Source organism: Pleurodeles waltl, chromosome 1_1 (assembly GCF_031143425.1).
Source record: "Pleurodeles waltl isolate 20211129_DDA chromosome 1_1, aPleWal1.hap1.20221129, whole genome shotgun sequence".
NCBI lineage: Eukaryota > Metazoa > Chordata > Amphibia > Caudata > Salamandridae > Pleurodeles > Pleurodeles waltl.
This window is the reverse complement of record NC_090436.1, coordinates 270,862,177-270,881,697: the sequence shown is the minus strand read 5'-3', so window position 1 is coordinate 270,881,697 and position 19,521 is coordinate 270,862,177. Positions and strand designations below refer to the sequence as shown.

Here is a 19,521-nt window from a genome sequence, read left to right as displayed (position 1 = left end):
TAATGTCCCTGGGATGGGTCCCTCCAGCCTTGGGTGTCCTCCTGGGGTGGGCAAGGGTGACAGGGGGTGTCCCTGGGGGCATGGGAGGGCACCTCTGGGCTCCTTCAGAGCCCACAGGTCCCTTAACGCCTGCCTTTTCCAGGCGCTAAAAAACGGCGCAAAAGCGGCCGTACGTCATTTTTTTTGACCTGCCCACTCCCGGGCGTGAATTTTGCCCGGGAGTGTAAATACGGCGCACATGCCTCGGAGTCAATTTTTTAGACGGGAACGCCTACCTTGCATATCATTAACGCAAAGTAGGTGTCCACGCTAAAAAATGATGCAAACTCCATGGACTTTGGCGCTAGACGCGTCTAACGCCAAAGTATAAATATGGAGTTAGTTTTGCGTCGGAATTGCGTAAAAAAAAAACGACGCAATTCTTGCGCAAACGGAGTATAAATATGCCCCGAAGATTATGCTCTGAAAACACTAGGGGCCATATTTATACTTTTTTACGCAAAACTGCGCTAACGCAGTTTTGCGTCAAAAAAATTAGCGCCGGCTAACGCCATTCTGAAGAGCCATGCGGGCACCGTATTTAATCAGTGATGTTAGCCGGCGTTAGCCGCCGGCGCTGCCTGGTGTGCGTGGAAAAAAACGACGTACACCAGGCAGCGCCGGCGTAGGGGGATATGGAGCTTGGGCGTCAAAAAATGGGGGCAAGTCAGGCTGAGGCAAATTTTTCGCCTCAACCCGATTCGCGCCATTTTTTTCGACTCCCAACCCCCATAGAAATGACTCCTGTCTTAGCAAAGACAGGAGTCATGCCCCCTTGCCCAATGGCCATGCCCAGGGGACTTCTGTCCCCTGGGCATGGTCGTTGGGCATAGTGGCATGTAGGGCGGCACAAATCAGGCCCCCCTATGCCACAAATTTTTTTTTTTTAATTACTTACCTGAACCTACCTTAATGTCCCTGGGATGGGTCCCTCCAGCCTTGGGTGTCCTCCTGGGGTGGGCAAGGGTGACAGGGGGTGTCCCTGGGGGCATGGGAGGGCACCTCTGGGCTCCTTCAGAGCCCACAGGTCCCTTAACGCCTGCCTTTTCCAGGCGCTAAAAAACGGCGCAAAAGCGGCCGTACGTCATTTTTTTTGACCCGCCCACTCCCGGTCGTGAATTTTGCCCGGGAGTGTAAATACGGCGCACATGCCTCGGAGTCAATTTTTTAGACGGGAACGCCTACCTTGCATATCATTAACGCAAAGTAGGTGTCCACGCTAAAAAATTACGCAAACTCCATGGACGTTGGCGCTAGACGCGTCTAACGCCAAAGTATAAATATGGAGTTAGTTTTGCGTCGGAATTGCGTCAAAAAAAACAACGCAATCCCGGCGCAAACAGAGTATAAATATGCCCCCAAGTGTCTTCGAAACAATTTAGGAGACTAGCCAATTTTTTTCTCAGTATGTGCAAAGTATTCAGATTGTTTGAGTGTAATGTAGAAGCCATCTACACACTTGGAATTTACAAAACTCAAAGCTGTTAATATTTCATATTTTACTTTACTGTTTAACATGTAATCCGCAACTAAGGATGTTTTTTAATTTTTCACCAATATGCCTGGGAAAGTTGAAACAAACATCCTTGAGCTTGTATTAATCATTTGTTATTCAAAGTCAATTATAATTTTCCTAGGACTTTTATTCACTGTTCTTGATTTTATTACTGATTCAAAATCAGTGTAACTTGAGGATTGTTTGTCAGGGAGTAAACTGTAAGCTAATGGAATGGTAATGTTATTCATTCGGCATGAAAAATGTAAATGTGGGTAAATGGATGGGTAGTTAACTTAAAAGTTCCAACCATCACACAAATTTCAGTGTTCAGTGTTCTTCATGGTTACCATATTTTGGACTGTACTAACGTCTACTGTTCTTTTCTGAGAGCTCTCTTTATCGTAGAGTAGAAAAGATTTGTTACTAAAAGAAAGAGTGAGTTAAGGGGAATATAAATGTAAGAATGCATTTGAGAAGTTAATCTTTGTGAATGACTCACCTGTTTCTCTCTTTGAATCATTCTCCTTGAATTTGGCATTGTGGATATACTACTAGCAACGTGCATGAGGATCATTGGAGCTGGCTGGCAGTGTCTTGATTTGTTGAATAGATTACCTAACTTCAATCTCTAGAGCAAAGGCAGAGTGGTTTGTTCAGTGGTTCCCTATACTGTCTCACCAAGAGTAATCGCTATTCCTTTGGAATGGGATGCAACATACTCAACACACCTCCAATGACTTCGGAGCTCAGTTATTCTCGCCTTACAATAAAGATAGCCTCCGCATTTTAACAATCAGTTGCCTCTTTTGGACAGAATGTATCTTGTTCCCCATTCTCTGACAAAATCTGTAAACAAACTACAGAATCCAAGGGTCTCATTATGAAGCTGTCAGTCTTGAGACTGCCAGCCTCACTGTGGTGGTCGGACTGCCACACTCCTGGTGGTCCAACTGCACATTACAACTCTGGTGGTTGGACCTCCAGGGAACCACTGTCCCCTCCAGGAACATGGTTTGTGACAGGCTGACGGCAGACGGACTCGTGGTCAGCCAAGGCAGTGCTGCGTTTAGCACCGCAATGCTGATCACAGGACTTTCCACGAGCCATTTCAAGGCAGTTTAGCTGCCATGAAAAGGCTGAGGGCCACAGGAGGGCCCTTGTACTGCCCACAACCATATCATGAGCAGTGCAGGGCCCCCCCCCGCTCAACACCCTCAGAATTTGCAATGTCTTCTTTGGAGACAGTGTGCATTCCAAGGGTGCTGTTGTGCTACGGTATTGGCCTTGGCTCCCTTAATAGAGCAGAGACCAATACCGCAGCACTGTTTCTGCTGGGCTAAATGGCGGGAATGTCGTTATACGATGTTCTCACCGGTTGAGGGTGAGGCCACCGGTTGACAGCCATCTCATCCCCACGTGTTTGACGGTCAGCTGGTCCGACTGCAAAACTCTCAATCAGCCCAAAAGTTAACCTTGGTATGAAATGGGTTTGTTAATTTTTTAGAACTGTTTTGGGTCCATTCCTAGGGAGAGAAGAGTAATATTTAAAAATAGTATTTGAACTCTGATGTAAAAAAACACTTGACTAATGTTGGTTATACTGTTGGAGAACATTTCTGTTTAACTGTCCTGTTTCAGAAATAGAAAGTAATTATTTATTTAAAATCTATCTATCTATCTATCTATCTATCTATCTATCTATCTATCTATCTATCTATCTATCTATCTGTTCACATATGCATATATGAACAGATAACATACATATATATATATATATATATATATATATATATATATATATATATATATATATATATATATATTTTGGAAACAAGTTTCGAGTTTGCAGACTTCTCATAACCAAGAAGAAGACTGCAAAGTGGAAACGCGTTGTTGTTTTCTCTGCACCGAATAAATCTTCAAAAACGTTCTGTGGCTGTGCGGAGTGCGCGGCAATCATTTCCTTGTTTCCAAAAGATTACTGAGGGGTCGGCCAGCCCCCCTGCCTCGCACCAGCTGATGTGCGCGTCGGTTTCCTCTGGCGTGCTTTGCTTTCAAATATATATATATATATATATATATATATATATATATATATATATATATATCTCTCAAACAACTACCTGCTCACAGCTGACTACTAACCACCAATCGGGGTCTGTGCTCGGTTTTCCGGGTGCGGAACCTGTAAATATCCACAAAGCTGTCCTTTCAAAGTATTTTGAGTATTTTCTTTATGTCCATTGAGTAGCAGGATGTATTTTTTAGGGGCGATAGGGGCTGTATGTGGTAGCATGGAATTATGGGCTATGATTAAGACTGACACGGTTGAAGAGCTTCAGCCTTGAATGATGCATATGAACTTATGAAGAAATAAACAACATTGGATTGCAGAAATCTGGAGTGCTGGTGACTTCTTTCAATGAGGGTTTGAAAGGACAGCTTTATATATATAGACATATATATATATATATATATATATATATATATATATATATATACACATATTTATTTTTATATATATATATATATACATATTTATATATAGTCACATTTAAAAAAACGTTACAGGGACATTATAGACATTATAGTTAGCATCACATTTTAAACGTACGAAACCATAGAAATTCACCAGTTATAGTTAGTGTTTCCTCAAGTAACCCTAACTCAGGCCCCCGCCATGGACAGTTTTTTTATATTTTTTTTTACTGCAAATATTACATTGATATTATTAATGATAGTATCACAAATAGCATGAGTGTCGTAATTTGTGGGGTAATTAGCAGTGCATGGCAAGGACACAAGGAGGAAATTCCACACCTAGGAGTAACTTTGCACTCAGAAATGGTGACTAGCAAAAAGGTGTGACGATACTAGTAGTAAATATCCACCTGAGTAAATCTTCACACATACACATACATTTGTAATTAAGGGGCTAAGTTGTCATGTCCTCTGCTGTCACCAATCCCTAGGTATGCCAAAAACATGTGTTTGCATTTTAAGATATCCACAAAGTGTCAAATTGTTTTCAGATTTTAGGCCATTGAATGTCTTTTGCTCTCGATGTAAAAATAATACAGCAATGTTGTAATTTAACGTAATAGACTGTAGAAGTCGGTAGTGCATTTAGATTAACTGTGTACCTGTCATATCTTTTCTTGTCATTGTAGAAGATAATAAACTTGACAATGTAATGTCACCAACTGTAGCATCAGCGAAATACCACATCCAGCAAAATAACAAAATAAACAAAACTCATTGTGCTATCATCAGTCATACAAGACAGAATACAGTAAAGGGACATTACCTTGTTCATGGTACACATTGCTCCTCCATCTTGAAATTGTTACATTTACCATCCACATAGTCACTGTTTGTTTTTTCACAGCTCTTATCACTCAATATCCTTTGGTAACATCACTTCACCCCACCTACTACTTTGTATTAGGAGACCAACTGCAAGTGGGCATCAGATTACTGCCATACGTCAGACAGGTAGGTCTCTAAGATTAGATAGCACTGTATGACTTCACTAACTACAGTGTGAACAGATAACCGCAACTTCATATGTTGTTAATATTTCTGTCAGGATTTAAGTGATGTCATCACCCAACTGATTGGGCCATATCCACATATCAATCTTTGAAATGTCTAGTGTAAAAGATTGGTCTCTGCTTTTCAATTTAAATCCTTCCCTACTTGTCTAAAAAATGCTGCATCTTCCCCACCCCATCCTTGTGTCCTTGCCATGGGAGAGAGACAAACATCACACAGAATGTCTACAAATAGAACACCTACATCACTGGCAGGTAAGATAAACCAGAGTGAGAAAGTTTTGCAAGCACTATTAAGCCAATAACACTTATTTTTGTTGAACGTGTTCAGTTTCCTACTCCTACGAGTCCTGTCTAGGCCATATGATTACATATAGGTTGATATCACTTTATTAGCATCCCCACCATACTGCAAGTGAGCATCTCTTTCAGTCACATCAGCTGGACAGAAGAGACTGAGGGTGATGCCTCATCCACTTGCAGAGGCTAAAATACAATTCTGGTAACAAATCACATATTTCTACAGCCCACAATGTCTGCTGTACATAATATCACACAGAAAGAGAATATAACTGGTGCAAAACAGTATTCTAATACCATATCACTACAGGTCAACAGGCTTCCTCATCAGTAAACTTCTTGATTTGAAGTCCTGGGGTCCATGGACCACGTCCACAGATGGTGGTCAGAACCACACAGGGCTCACTTACTCCCACCATCCTTATCTGCGGCTGCCCAAAATGAATCTCCTGTCCAAGCCTCCGACATTAGGAGCAGCTGCAGTATTCCCTCTTCATTATAGCAGAGCAATCAATGGACCTCTCCTATCCACCATCTGACATGGCACACAGCCCCTGAAGTCAGACCTCCACTTCCTATGCAGTCTAGTGTCCACGTGAAAAGTCCACATGATTGTTAAAGTTTGACTTGGGGAAAGACGCATTCCTAGATGACTTCTTTGATCCGAAGACTCTGAGAAAAGGTGTATATACAACAACCTACATGCAGCACATGTTTTTTGTTTAAAATGTTGTGAATTTTGTGTATTTGCTGATGAGAGACTGGTTCAACCAGAAAAGTCTCCAACCTTTCTCTTTCCTGCTACCTTATGTGTGAATATTCACTGCAAGATACGTCCAGGCTCATAATTTTCTTGCATGAAAACCTGTGCATTTTTGTGGAATATTGTGAAACAAATCACACAGTACTGCACAACCCTATATTGCATATATGAAAGTTACACGAGGGGCCAGATTCACAAATGTAAACTTAGACCAAAAGTCTAAACTTAGACCAAAAGTCTAACTTTACTCGTAGTAAAGTTAGGTTTTTGGTCTAAGTTTAGACTTTTGGTCTAAACTTTGACTTTTGGTCTAAGTTTACCTTTGTGAATTGGGCCTGACACATCTTCAAATGGTGAAGTGGAGACCACAAGATGATATAATGAAAAGGTGAATTTTATTTAGATGCCTTCCCGATAGAACATCTGACACATCTGCAGGTCCAGGTTATTCCAACTAAATCTCAATCCTACCTTATGACAATTACTGCGTAGGGATGACATTGACACTCTCCCCAGGAGAAGGACAGCAAACTCCTCCAACTTGAACATGTCTCTGATTATTTGCAAGCATTACCGTCTCACACACAAGCATCAGTTACCTTCTTGTATCATTTCACTAACATGTAGATGTAGACACTTTCTCTCTACCATTTTTTATCACTTTAAAAGGTTGTAAACAAAGGCTTACGCATTCCATCATATGTGGTTTGGTTATCTCTACATGTAATTATGAGTATTATATGAGTCTGCAAAATGTTAATAAGGAACACCAAAGCAAAGTGCAATTACATAGTGTGGTTTATTTTATCAAAACAAATAGGCGTTAAGGGTAAAAATAAATGGGTGGATTGAAGATGTGGTTGGGGTGATGTGGGTTAGGGTTACTTCCCAAATAGCAATGAGAAAAAACAGGAATACTTAATTTGTTTTTCTAAAATCATATTTAAAAATGTGGTCCACAAAGAAAAGTTCCAAAGCAATTAAATATCAAATATTCAAACACAAAATTAAAAATCAACTCCAAAATGAAATAGAAAGAAAAACCCAAACTAAAACAATATAATGGGGGTCATTCTGACCCCAGCGGTCAAGGACCGCCGGGGCCGGGGTCGGCGGTAGCACCGCCAACAGGCTGGCGGTGCTCCGCCGGGCATTCTGACCGTGGCGGTACAGCCGCGGCCAGAAGCGGAAAGTCGGCGGTGTACCACCGACTTTCCGCTGCCCATGGGAATCCGCCATGGCGGCGCAGCTTGCTGCGCCGCCATGGGGATTCCGACCCCCTCACCGCCATCCTGTTCCTGGCGGTTCCGCCTGCCAGGAACAGGATGGCGGTGAGGGGTGTCGTGGGGCCCCTGGGGGCCACTTCAGTGCCCATGCCAATGGCATGGGCACTGCAGGGGCCCCCGTAAGAGGGCCCCACTTTGAATTTCAGTGTCTGCTCAGCAGACATTGAAATTCGCGACGGGTGCTACTGCATCCATCGCACATCCTCCACTCCGCCGGCTCCATTCGGAGCCGGCATCCTCATGGAGGGGTGTTTCCCACTGGGCTGGCGGCGGCCTTTTGGCGGTCGCCCGCCAGCCCAGTGGGAAACCCAGAATACCCACGGCGGTCTTTTGACCGCGCAGCGGTATTCTGGCGGTTCCCTCCAGGCGGGCGGCTCCCGCCGCCCGCCGGGGTCAGAATGACCCCCAATGTCTCCAACGTAGTACAGTCTTGCATGTCCTAGCCTAACAGGGAGAGTAGAGTCAGACATCATGACAGAAACAAGCCTAGTGTAAAGAGTGGGTTCACAAAGACAACAGGGAGGGATTGATCAGGGGTCTCAAAGAGAACAATCAGACAGGGAAGACAGGAATAAAGTCAATTCCCTGTGCTACGTTACTTGCATGTCCAGTAAACTCCTGGACTGCTCAAGTTAGATGATGGGTTGGGTGAAGCTAAGTGGGCATAAAAGGGCCCATGGGAGTCTACGCAAAACATACCATTTCGATGCTTATCTGTAGATGAGCGGTCGCTGCCTGTGGGAGAAAGAGTGATGGGAGAGGTGAGTTTAGGCTGTGTTGTTGTAGTTGCCGTGTCCCCAAACACTATAAGATCTTTTGGGCCAGATGAACCCATTTTTTCACTGTTTCCGTGTCATGTGGTTGCGTTCTGGTTCACCATCTCTCCTCCTTGTGTGCCCACCTTCCTGTGCAACTCCAATAGGGGCAATTACTCTCCTGGTGAGGAGGAAGACTCCTCTGCCTACTCTGTTCCAGTGGAGGTAGTGAGTACCCACTTGTGGCCGCAGTCCTTTGTCCTTTTCCGGTGTTCTGCTAGCCTTCCCCTTTTTGCACGGAGCCTGCTTTGGAGAATGAGAGAGAGAAATGCTCATCAATTCAGTTGCACATGTCGTCACTTCATTCAAACATTACAGTGATAATAGTTTAGGAACATTACAGTACAACATGTGTTATTCAGACAACATTGCAAAGATGGATGTGGAAGATGAAAGACTGATCTCCTCCTGCTGAAACCGGTAACTTTCCAATAGGATAATTTCAAAATCTGATTGAACTAAGATATAGGAAAAGATCATGTTTTGTGTGATGTTCTGCAAGATTTGTGCCCTATCTCCTTTGCTGGCTTTATAACTCTGAACACTTTGGCCCGTATTTATACTTTTTTTAGTGCTGCATTTGCGCCGCTTTTTGACGCAAAACGGCGCAAACCTACAAAATACAATGGCATTTTGCAAGTTTGCGCCGTTTTTGCGTAAAAAAACGACGCAAATGCGGCGCAAAAAAAGTATAAATACGGGCCTTTATACCTGCTAACCAGTAGTAAGATGCCTGTGCTTCCCCTTTAAACATAGTTGAATTAGCTTATTCTTAAACAGCACATTTAAATTTCTTATGAGTCCCCAGTGTATGGTGTAGGAAATCCACCTTCAGCCTAGAACTTAAATGCCACTTGTGGACTTCACTGCCTAACGTGCCATTGACTTTTGTGACAGGGAAAGCATGACTTCAGGCCTACCCTCTCTTGCTGGACTATTGCAGTGTAAAACCTGCTTTACAACCTGTCAAAATAACTCTTTTTTACAGGATAAAACTTTAATTTCAAAGATAAATAAGTCATCCCTATATATAACTTGCACAAAGCAGGATGCATGTTACTTAAATGTAGGACATTTAGAAATGTAAAGATAACATGTCCATAAAGTGACTAGCACCCAAAAGTGATTTTCACTGTAGAAATGCTCTGACTGGCCCATGGAAAATAATGGGAAGCAGGATTTACCATGAATTCTGCTATTTCTAGACTGGGACCAGCTAGAAATATGACTAAACCACACTTTTAATATTTATTAAAAGACCAACTTAGTGGCTAAGTTGGATTTTTAATAAAAACTAAGCAAAAATAACTTTTCGAATTTTACCTTTTCCCTGCCTGAAGCTCCTAGAAGCTAATGAGCATTAGCTCTCCAGCATGATTAACCCTGATGAGCTATGAAATCTGCACATAGAGGAGAAACAATTATTTGGATTTAGGAAGGTGTTTTTTCTTCACCTCACAGGAAGACCAGTTGGAGTGTACATAGTGTGGTACTGAAAATTCTGGACCCGTGTTATAAACATCGTCGTATCACAATGATTTTGGTATCAGCAGACCGAGAATGATTAGTATGCACAAGCATTGTATTCATATTCGGGTAACGAAATCACCTGAATATCAGAGTTTCCGTCTTGAACCCTCGTGTTCCATTTAAACGACAGCCATTTTGTGATTGCCCGTGGAAGCGAGCTGAAGTTTTAGCCCTTAAGCTGACTTTGCCTGATCCCCGTAAAAACCCTGCAGGGTATTATAAGGAATTATCACAGACTGCAGACTCATGCATTATGAATTTAGCCGACATAGACATGTTATTTGGGAATGTTGTTCCACAGCCTTTGTGGGGATTGATTCGCCATACAGATCATGCACAAGAGTTAAGTGACTCATGGGCTAATATTAGTGCTGCAAATGATAGACAAGTTGGTGGTGCCAAGCCTGAGCCTTTGGTAGCAGAACTGCCTGCTAGGATTATTACTTACATGAAGACTTTAATGCCTGCGATGCGTGTGATTTGGGATAAATTGTCTGCGTGTAAGCAGAAGAAAGATGAAACAGTGTCTGATTTCTTCACCAGGTTTGAGGAAACGTTTATCGACCACAGTGGTCAAGATATGAGTACAGAAGGTGGTCAACGGTTGTTCGTTGACAAGTTTGTGCACAATTTGCTTGCAGAGCTGTGTAAGAAATTGAAGGATTCAGAGAGTTCTTGGGCCGTTTCCTCTTCAGCACAAATATTGGCTACTGCACAGTACTACGAAAATAGGGATAAAGATGAGAAGGATAGAGCAGACAAGAAAACTAAAGAATTAAAGACGAAGGTTCTTTTACAACAGGCGTATCCGCCACGTGGTGGTCAGAGTAACTATCAGCAACCTCAACAGTTCCAGAGAAACTCGCAAAGGTTCGAGTTTTCTCAACCACGTGTTCCTGTAGGTCCCAATCAGTGTTCATATTGTAAAGAAGAGGGTCATTTCAAGTATAGTTGTCCTATTTTGTTACAGCGTACGAATGGTGCTTCTGGAGCAAGAGGTCGAGGTGTTCAACAAGCTCCTAGAGGTAGAGGACGTGGAAGTTTCCCCCAGAACATGCGTTCCTTTCCGTCTCAAAACTCAATGAATAGTTTTGACCAGCAACATAACGCGTCTGGTAGGACGGCTCAGTACTATGCTGACGACTACTATGCAGAAGATGAGAATCTGGAAGGTAATAATTGCTAGGACAGCCATAGACGAAGAGAGGGAGTTTTTTTAGTTCCAGTGGATCAGAATGGACCTTATGTTAAGGTGATTACCTCAGGTGTGTTGGAGCCTTTTCTGTTGGATACTGGTGCTACAAAGAGTTCTATTATGCACTCAAAACTCCCTGGCGCACCTTTGTCTGGCGAGATTAATGTTTCAGTAGGTTTTTCTGGCGCCCCGGTTAGGAACCCAATTTCTAGTCCTATGTCCCTTTCTGTTGGACCTTGTGAATTGGAAGCACTCCTTATTCTGACGACAGGTTGTGGTGAAAACTTGTTAGGATTGGATTTGTTGAAAAGATTGTATGCAACATTATATTGTTCTCCTTCGGGAGTACAACTTACACTGGGTAGGAAAATGGTCTCTCCAATGTATTTGTCGAAGGAATTGTCGTTTCTTCCTGATACCATTTGGGCTACTGGTCCTAATGATGTGGGTCTGTTGGAAATACCGCCTTATGTTGTGACATTGAAAGCCAATGTTAAATTTCCACGCATTCAACAATACAAGATCTCTAGTGAAGGTGAAAAGGCGTTGCTAGCGATCATTTATGATTTAATTGAAAAAGATGTAATTGAAGAGACAAGAGGCAACGTTTGTAATAGTCCTGTTTTGCCTGTTTTGAAACGTACTGACCCCTCTAAGCCACCTGTTTACAGGCTCGTGATTGATCTTAGAGAGGTAAATAAAATAGTTGTGCCACAGTTTCCAGTTGTTCCTGATATCACTGCCATATTGACTATGATTCCAGCTTCCGCCACCTGGTTCTCGGTGATTGACTTAAAGAATGCTTTCTTCAGCATCCCGATTGCAGAGGAGAGCAGGGATATTTTTGGCTTCAGTTTAGGAGGCCGAAGTTTCCGCTTCAAACGCGCTCCACAAGGCTACTGTGAAAGCCCATCAATATATAGTCAGGCTTTAAAAACACAGCTTGATGCAATTGTTTTACCTGACGGCGCTACCCTTATTCAGTACATTGATGATTTGCTAGTCGCTACAGATACTGAAGAGATTTGTAAAGAAGCCACCTTGTTGTTGTTGCGTCATTTGTCTGATTTACATCACAAAGTGTCCCTTTCAAAACTGCAATATTGTCGACAAGAAGTGACCTACTTAGGTCATCTCTTATCGAAGGAGGGAAGGAAACTGACCTCAGAAAGAATTCAGGCAATTGCAAAAATTGAGTGCGCCAAGGACACAGAGAGAAGTACGTGCTTTCTTGGGCATTACATCATACTGCAGACAATAGATACCGAATTTTTCTTTGCTGGCCAAATCTTTGGTAGCATTGACCTATAAAGATACACCGAATCCCGTTCCGTGGTCTGAAGATTGTCAGAAAAGTTTTTCCGAATTGCGTAATGCATTGTGTTCGGCTCCTGTGTTGGGCACCCCCGACTACAGTAAGCCCTTTACACTGTATGTCCATGAGAAAGAGGGTTGTGCATTGTCAGTGCTGACACAGTCTTTTGGAGACAAGCAGCGCCCATGCGCATATTTTTCGTCAACTTTGGATCAGGTAGCTAAAGCATTGCCGAGTTGCTTGAGAGCCACAGCGGCAGCAGCTGTTTCTATTCGACAGTCTGCTGGGTTAGTGATGAATAATATGTTGATTGTGATGGTTCCACATGCAGTGGACACGTTGTTAAACAGCACCAAGACACAGCATTTAACTAGTGCTCGATTGTCAGGTTACGAGTTGACACTGTTAGCGAGTCATGTGCACATAAAGAGGTGCAATACGTTGAATCCAGCCACGTTATTGCCGATTTCAGTAGAGACAGATGATGTTGAACAACATGATTGTTTTCTTAGGACAGAAGAAGAAACGAAAGGGAGAGTAGATCTTAAAGATACTCCTCTTGTAAAGTGTGATGGTACCTTATGGGTGGATGGTTCATGCTTCAAGCTTCCAAATGGTGATACGACTGCAGCATATTCTGTCACAACTTTGCATACGATTGTTGAAGCTGCACGTATAAAACATAATTCAGCTCAAGCAGCAGAGCTGATTGCACTTACGAGAGCGTGTGTGTTATCGAAAGGAATGAAAGTGACCATATATACCGACAGCCAGTATGCGTTTGGTGTGGCCCATAGTTTTGAACGATTGTGGAAAGAACGTGGGTTCCTGACTTCGCATGGAACTAAAATTCAGCATGGTCAGTTGGTGAATGAGCTTCTTGAGTCACTGACCTTGCCATTACAAGTTGCGATTGTGAAATGCAGTGCACACAAGAAGGTTACTGATGTCGGTCGTGGCAATGCATTTGCTGACGAAATCGCAAAAGAAACAGCAAAAGATGTGATGAATCGAATGTGTGTTGCAGGCCCCGCAAGATAGGTTGGTGACGTTGGAATATGTGAAGATACGATAGAGGGTGTGAAGTCTATTCAAGCTGAAGCTTCAGAGAAAGAATTGAGCGTGTGGAAAGAGAGTACGGGTAAATTGGATGAAAATGGTTGTTGGGTTGACTTGTCAGAACATCAGCGATGGTTGTTACCCGATGCGTATGTGCTTGCAGTGGTGACAATGGCTCATAGAATGGCCCATATCAGTGTGAAAGGGATTTGTAAGTTGTTGGCTCCAGTATGGCAAACTGCTGGAATTCCTAAATGTGCAGAGAATGTGGTCAAGAATTGCATGGTGTGTCTGAAATACAATCCTGGTAGGGGAACCCCAACTCCAGCTGGTCATTTTGCGCCTCCAACGTATCCGTTCGAGGTTTTGCAGCTAGATTTCATCCACATGGAAAGGTGCAACAATCTGAAATACGTACTTGTTGTTGTTTGTGCTTTTTCAAGATGGGTAGAAGCATATCCCTTAAAAGACAACACTGCCTTATCCACAGCTAAAGCCCTTGTCAAAGAATTCTTCCCTAGGTTTGGAATGCCGAGAATGGTCTGGAGTGCTAATGGGAGTGAATTTGTGGGCCGAGTGATGAAAAAAGTATGTGAGGGGCTAGGTATCCAGCAAAAATTCCACGCTGCAAATCACCCCCAATCAGCTGGACTAGTAGAGTGCTATGATGGCACGCTAAAACTGAAGTTGGCAAAGATACAAGCGAGCTCTGGTCTTAAATGGCCTGACGCTCTGCCTCTAGCACTCCTATCAACAAGAATGACTGTGCATTTGTGAGTGGGACTTAGTCCCTATGAAATTGTGTTTGGCCGCCCAGCCAACATATGGGGAGTGCCAAGACCAACAAAATTCAGTGAGATCGAACACCCTGTACTGCTTGATTATTTGTATGAATTGACGGCTAAATTGCGTGTTCTACACCAACAGGTTCACGATACTCTGCCTCAGGTCTCTGAAGCTCCAGGACATCTTATCGATGCTGGATCATGGGTGCTGGTCAAGAACTTCCAGCGGACAAAGAATGACCAGCCCCGTTGGACCGGCCCCCACCTCGTCCTTCTCTCAACAAGATCAGCTGTTCGAGTGGAAGGGAAAAAGAACTGGATCCACGGCGTACAGTACAAGAGGGTCCCTTTTCCTCTACCGTATGACCGGTGGGTCCAGGAGGGGATCGCTGACTCTGAGACTGAGACTGTGCCTAGTTTTTTGCCATTTAGCGATGCACGTGTAAAAGGAACAATTTCTGAACGAGAAAGTGACAATAATTTGCAAGAAGCTGTGCCACCGTCAATTCGATTGAACACTACAGAGCCTGAACTCTTGTTCCAGAACCAGACAGTACCTGGAAAAAGCCGTTATAATTTGAGACCAAGAACTAAGGACAAATAATTTTTTCCCGTTCCTTTGCTATTTTTTTTTCAAGGTGCAGCTCTCTCATCTGAGAAACTTTCTTATTTTTGTTTTTTTCTTTTCGAACCGCCATCCGGGTTCAGCTGTAGGGTCGTGGTTGCCCAAGTCTTTGGAGTGCAGCTGAAGACGTTAGGTCGACAGTTCTGGTCGGTCTAAGGGAGTTGCCCTGGACTGACAGAAGCATTCCCTAGCATAGAACACCCTACCACCACGAGCAGCAATTAGAGAGGATGGAGTTTTTCAAGAATGAGAGACCTGCCAGACAGATGGACTTTAAAGCCAGAATGGGTATAATAATGACAAAGAAACGATTTTTGATATTATGTATTTTCATGTTGCTTAGTGTAAAGACGTTTTTAATAGGATATGTTTTATTCTCTTTTCAAGTGACATTTGCACCCATTACTCAGCCCATACCTCCTTCTACTGTTTCCTCGCATTCTTTTCACCCCCTGCCTGAACACGAGTCTGCCAGAAGATTAGAGTTTGCCAACAATTCATTCATTCAGCTTCTACACCAACACCAATTAGTAGTGAACACAACTTACTGTTGGGTGTGTGGTCTTATGCCTCATACTACTGATAAAGGTATCCCTTATCTGGTCCTGCCTTTCAGCCATAATGGTTCTGTATGGGCATATAGAACGGTGTTCATATACGCGTATGAAGCCAACCCCCTACGTTCTGTGAAAGATAATCCTAAGAATAGTGCTCTAGCTAAGGGTATAGTAGATATGATTAGGGAAGATATTTCCTATGAGACTATCCCGAGAGATGAGACACTAGCATATATTGGATGGAACATAACAGGATATGGAGTTACTCTGAGTGGGAACCAGCGAGCAAAGAGATCCTCCCCAATTTGGATTGTACCCCATCAGGGTCACCTATGTCTGAAAGGTATTGGCAAGAATCCCAGAGCTCAGTTAGGGAAAAGTATCTGCACTGAAACATATGTTTTTGCGTCTCAGACTTCTCCTTCGTTCTTAGCAGCTAAGGGTACCTATTTCATCTGCCATAATAGAGCCTATACACGGTTGCCTCCTGACTTCTCAGGCACATGTTTTGTTTCGTTCCTGTTACCTCCCACCTACACGACCGCGGCAGATTACCATAAGACAAGGATAGTTCGAGGTGTCATAAGTAAAGAAGACACTACAGGACAAGAATTTGGAGATTTCGTAAAGGGTTTTCTGCCGTTTTGGGGCCCTATGGTTAACAGCAGGAACATAAGGCAATTGACAAGGGTGGTTGAATCCACGGTAGTTGAAACCGCCGGTACCCTTGGTAATTTGACTGCTGAGCTCTAGTCGGATCGCCTTATGACTCTTCAGAACAGGGTCGCATTAGACGTCATACTTGCAGACCGAGGTGGGGTATGTAAAGTGATCCAATCAAGTTGCTGTGTTTTCATCCCAGATAACGCTCCGACAGTCTACCAGGCCATTTCCAAACTGCATAAGATCTCCGAGTCTATTCACGTGGATAAAGGACATTGGTCATTGATGGGGTGGTTCTGGGAGCTGATATCCGCCTAGGGATGGAAGACTCTGGTAGTCATTGGGATGATCTTAGCCATTCTTTTCCTGTCCTGTCTGTGTGTACAGTGTGCTCCTGCAATATGTGGCCTCTGTGCTACATCGTGTGTAAGGAAACCTGTATCAAGGGACGAGCTAAGTAATAGGATGATGCTACAGCAACATCTCAACGACTTTATGAATATAGACCTGGACTCAGATTAGCGTGAGTATAGGTTATTGCCTATGTAAGGGCAAAAGGAGGGTCTGTGGTACTGAAAATTCTGGACCCGTGTTATAAACATCGTCGTATCACAACGATTTTGGTATCAGCAGACCGAGAATGATTAGAATAGTATGCACAAGCATTGTATTCATATTCGGGTAACGAAATCACCCGAATATCAGAGTTTCCGTCTTGAACCCTCGTGTTCCATTTAAACGACAGCCATTTTGTGATTGCCCTCACATAGGCCAATGTCTAATGCTGAAAACGAGTCTGAAGGACACGTACACCTTTGCTGACTCCTCTGTGACCTGGGCAAGCTGACTCCACTGCCTGAAGCCAAACCTGTTCGGCCAGTTTCTTTCCCAGTGGCCGAATGAGATTAGTATCAAGGCACAACACATCATAAACCTTTCATCACACACAAACCATGCCTAATCTTACACACACCTGTCCCTGTTTCTTTCTTTATGACTTGCTTTACAAGGAGGAGGTGCCCGTTTATATTGGGGGTCCGTCGATATCTGATGAAAGTACTAAGCCTTGCCGGGTAATTGATTGAGGGCTGGACAAACTGAAATATGGGCTTGTCATCATAAACCTGCTATTTCTTTGTAGTGAAAATATGTGAATGGTCAACTGTAAACTAAGGCATAATATTTTGTATAAAAGAGAAGGTTAGCTTTGCAAAGGGAGCAGTCTCCTGAGAATATACACTGTGTTGTACTCCTAGGATACCTGTTACTGGCTGCAGCCAATAAACAAGATCTTTGACCTCACCAAGAAGACTCTGTGTTTCTGTAGTCTGGAACAGGAAGGACTCGAAGTCTTAGGGTGTGTTCCCTGGCACCGCTGGGTTCTGAAAAACCCAGTACTTCAATAGGAACTCATTTGTTTTTCAAACGGGCCCCCCCTGACACATGCAAAGGTTAGGTGACACATGGAAAGGCCCTAGCTTTTGTCTTCCCAGTCAGGCAGGCAATAAGCTCAGTGGTGGAAGGAAGCCCTAAGAACTGGTTTGAAGTGACAACAAAGGAGGGCACTGCTCATTACCATTGTCACAGTTCTGGATGGGCTCAGGGGAGAAGGCTTTCCACATCTTGGATTTTAAGAGTGAGGGTCACTCTGTGATTGTTTGGAATATGGTATGCAGAAACTGCTACAACACTGGGTAGAGTAACCCCATGTAACTTTTATCTCAGTGGTTTTGTAGAAACCAGAAGTCACCCTCACTTAATAACTGATGTTAGGCATAAATTTGGAAACCTAATTTACCCTCTTCAGAACACTTTCTGGGCCTGTGGAAGAACAGAAGAGAATTTAACCTGCTGTCTGTGACCTGAGAGATGCCATGATGGACTGGCCCTGCTCCATTATGTACCCAGGACAAAGAAGTGGACTCCATAGGTTAGTTGGCTGAATCCTGTGTGGCTACAGGGCTACAAAAAGTGAGCTGCAACAGGCCGGTTTCCTAAAGTATCCAGCTGACTAGTTCCAATTAACCCTGACCTAGACCCTGTTGGTGAACTCTGCTGGAGTGACTCTTGACCCCCAAGTGCTGCTCTCAGGTCTTGAGACCCTTGGCTGTGCCCAAATGGACCTCTTCTACCACCCCTGAAAACGTGGTACTTAGAACATTTTCTGATTTCCAAACCTTCTGAAGACTGGGGCAAAACACTTCAGCCTATTTGACCAAGGTGTGATCTCAATGGGCTAAGAAGTCATGTTTCTTCTGCTTGATGCTTCTTCACAGCAACAAATCTAATTAAGCTGGCCAACAGAAAGAAGGTATTCAGCCTCTTGGAATGCCATGTAGGATATAGCTGCTGCCTTGCCTCACTGAAAGATTATAGGCTCTAAAACAGAGACAGAGTTTCAAAGCTAAAAATCTTGAGTGGGCTAAGGAAATATCCTACAAGCGAGCGGGCTTCCCTGGGAGTGAAAATTTCCAGCCAGTACCAATGGTTTTAACCGTCTATCCAACATTGTGCGGACTTCCTCCAATACGGCTTGCTATCTTGCCCCACTGAAGGATTTTGACTTTCGAAAAAAAGGAAGAAGAGCTTGATTTAGAGTTTGGTGGAGAGGGTACATTGTCACAATGACAGAGTCCCTTCTCCTTCAATCTGAAGGACTATCCACCTCACCTAGAGTTCAAGTATGTTGATCACCTGACAGAGTAAGGGCATTCGAAAGTTTTGGCATTTGTCTGCCTGGCCTATTTAGAGTGGATGAACAAATGGCAAGTTTTCATTGTCCATCAGTGCAAGGTAAAATCTGGTGATAAGGGGCATTGATAACTGCAAACTGGCCCCACGCCATGAGAGAAAACTCCAATTGTGAGGGGGTCATTGATTTCTTTATTTCCTGCTTTGGAATTCTGTTTTGGAAAACAAAACACATTGAAAGTTTGCCATATGGCTCCATCATGTTGGTGGAGCTGTCCATCAAACTATTAATGTATAGACAGAAGCCATTGTGACGCAGTTCTTGCCAATGCAAGGTATATCTGCTGGGTCGGTGGACATCACTGAATTTGGCAGCTGGGTGCTCCCTCAGGGCGACAGAGTACTTTACTCCATTGCCCTCATGGAGTAAATCCACCAAAGCTCGAATCAGGCCCTAAGTCTGAAGGTAAAGCCTATGACCAGGTCAAACCTGGGCTCATTCGTGGTCGAACCCAAGTCATGCTTAGGCCCCAGTCTACTGCGACCATTGACTATTGTTGATGCCTAGAGTTTTTAGTGTTATTTTCACTTAACATTATTTAAACAAATCATATCTCCGGTTCCCCTTATTAGATTTTTGTTGTTTTGGTGTCATTTTATTAATTGAATTTTATTTTATTTTTCTAATTCTCTTTTGGATTTTTATTGCTTGGTGTTTTGACTTTATTACTGTTTGGATGCTGCACAGATGCACAACCCCAACATAAGCCTGTCTACTCTGGTCTACAACTACAAGGGGTTGGGCTCAGGTTAGTTTAGTGGCTTTGAGGGTTAATCCTGACAAGA

At 43.4% G+C, this 19,521-nt stretch overlaps 1 long non-coding RNA gene across 1 annotated transcript in view; it reads right to left on the bottom strand.

The window, feature by feature from the left end:
- Positions 1 to 7,700: 7,700 nt before the first annotated feature.
- Positions 7,701 to 19,521, bottom strand: part of LOC138246850 (uncharacterized) — a 164,174-nt gene continuing 152,353 nt past the window's right edge. The window contains exon 3 of the long non-coding RNA XR_011194336.1: positions 7,701 to 8,498. This is a non-coding gene — a long non-coding RNA (uncharacterized lncRNA). The remainder of the gene's footprint in view (positions 8,499 to 19,521) is intronic.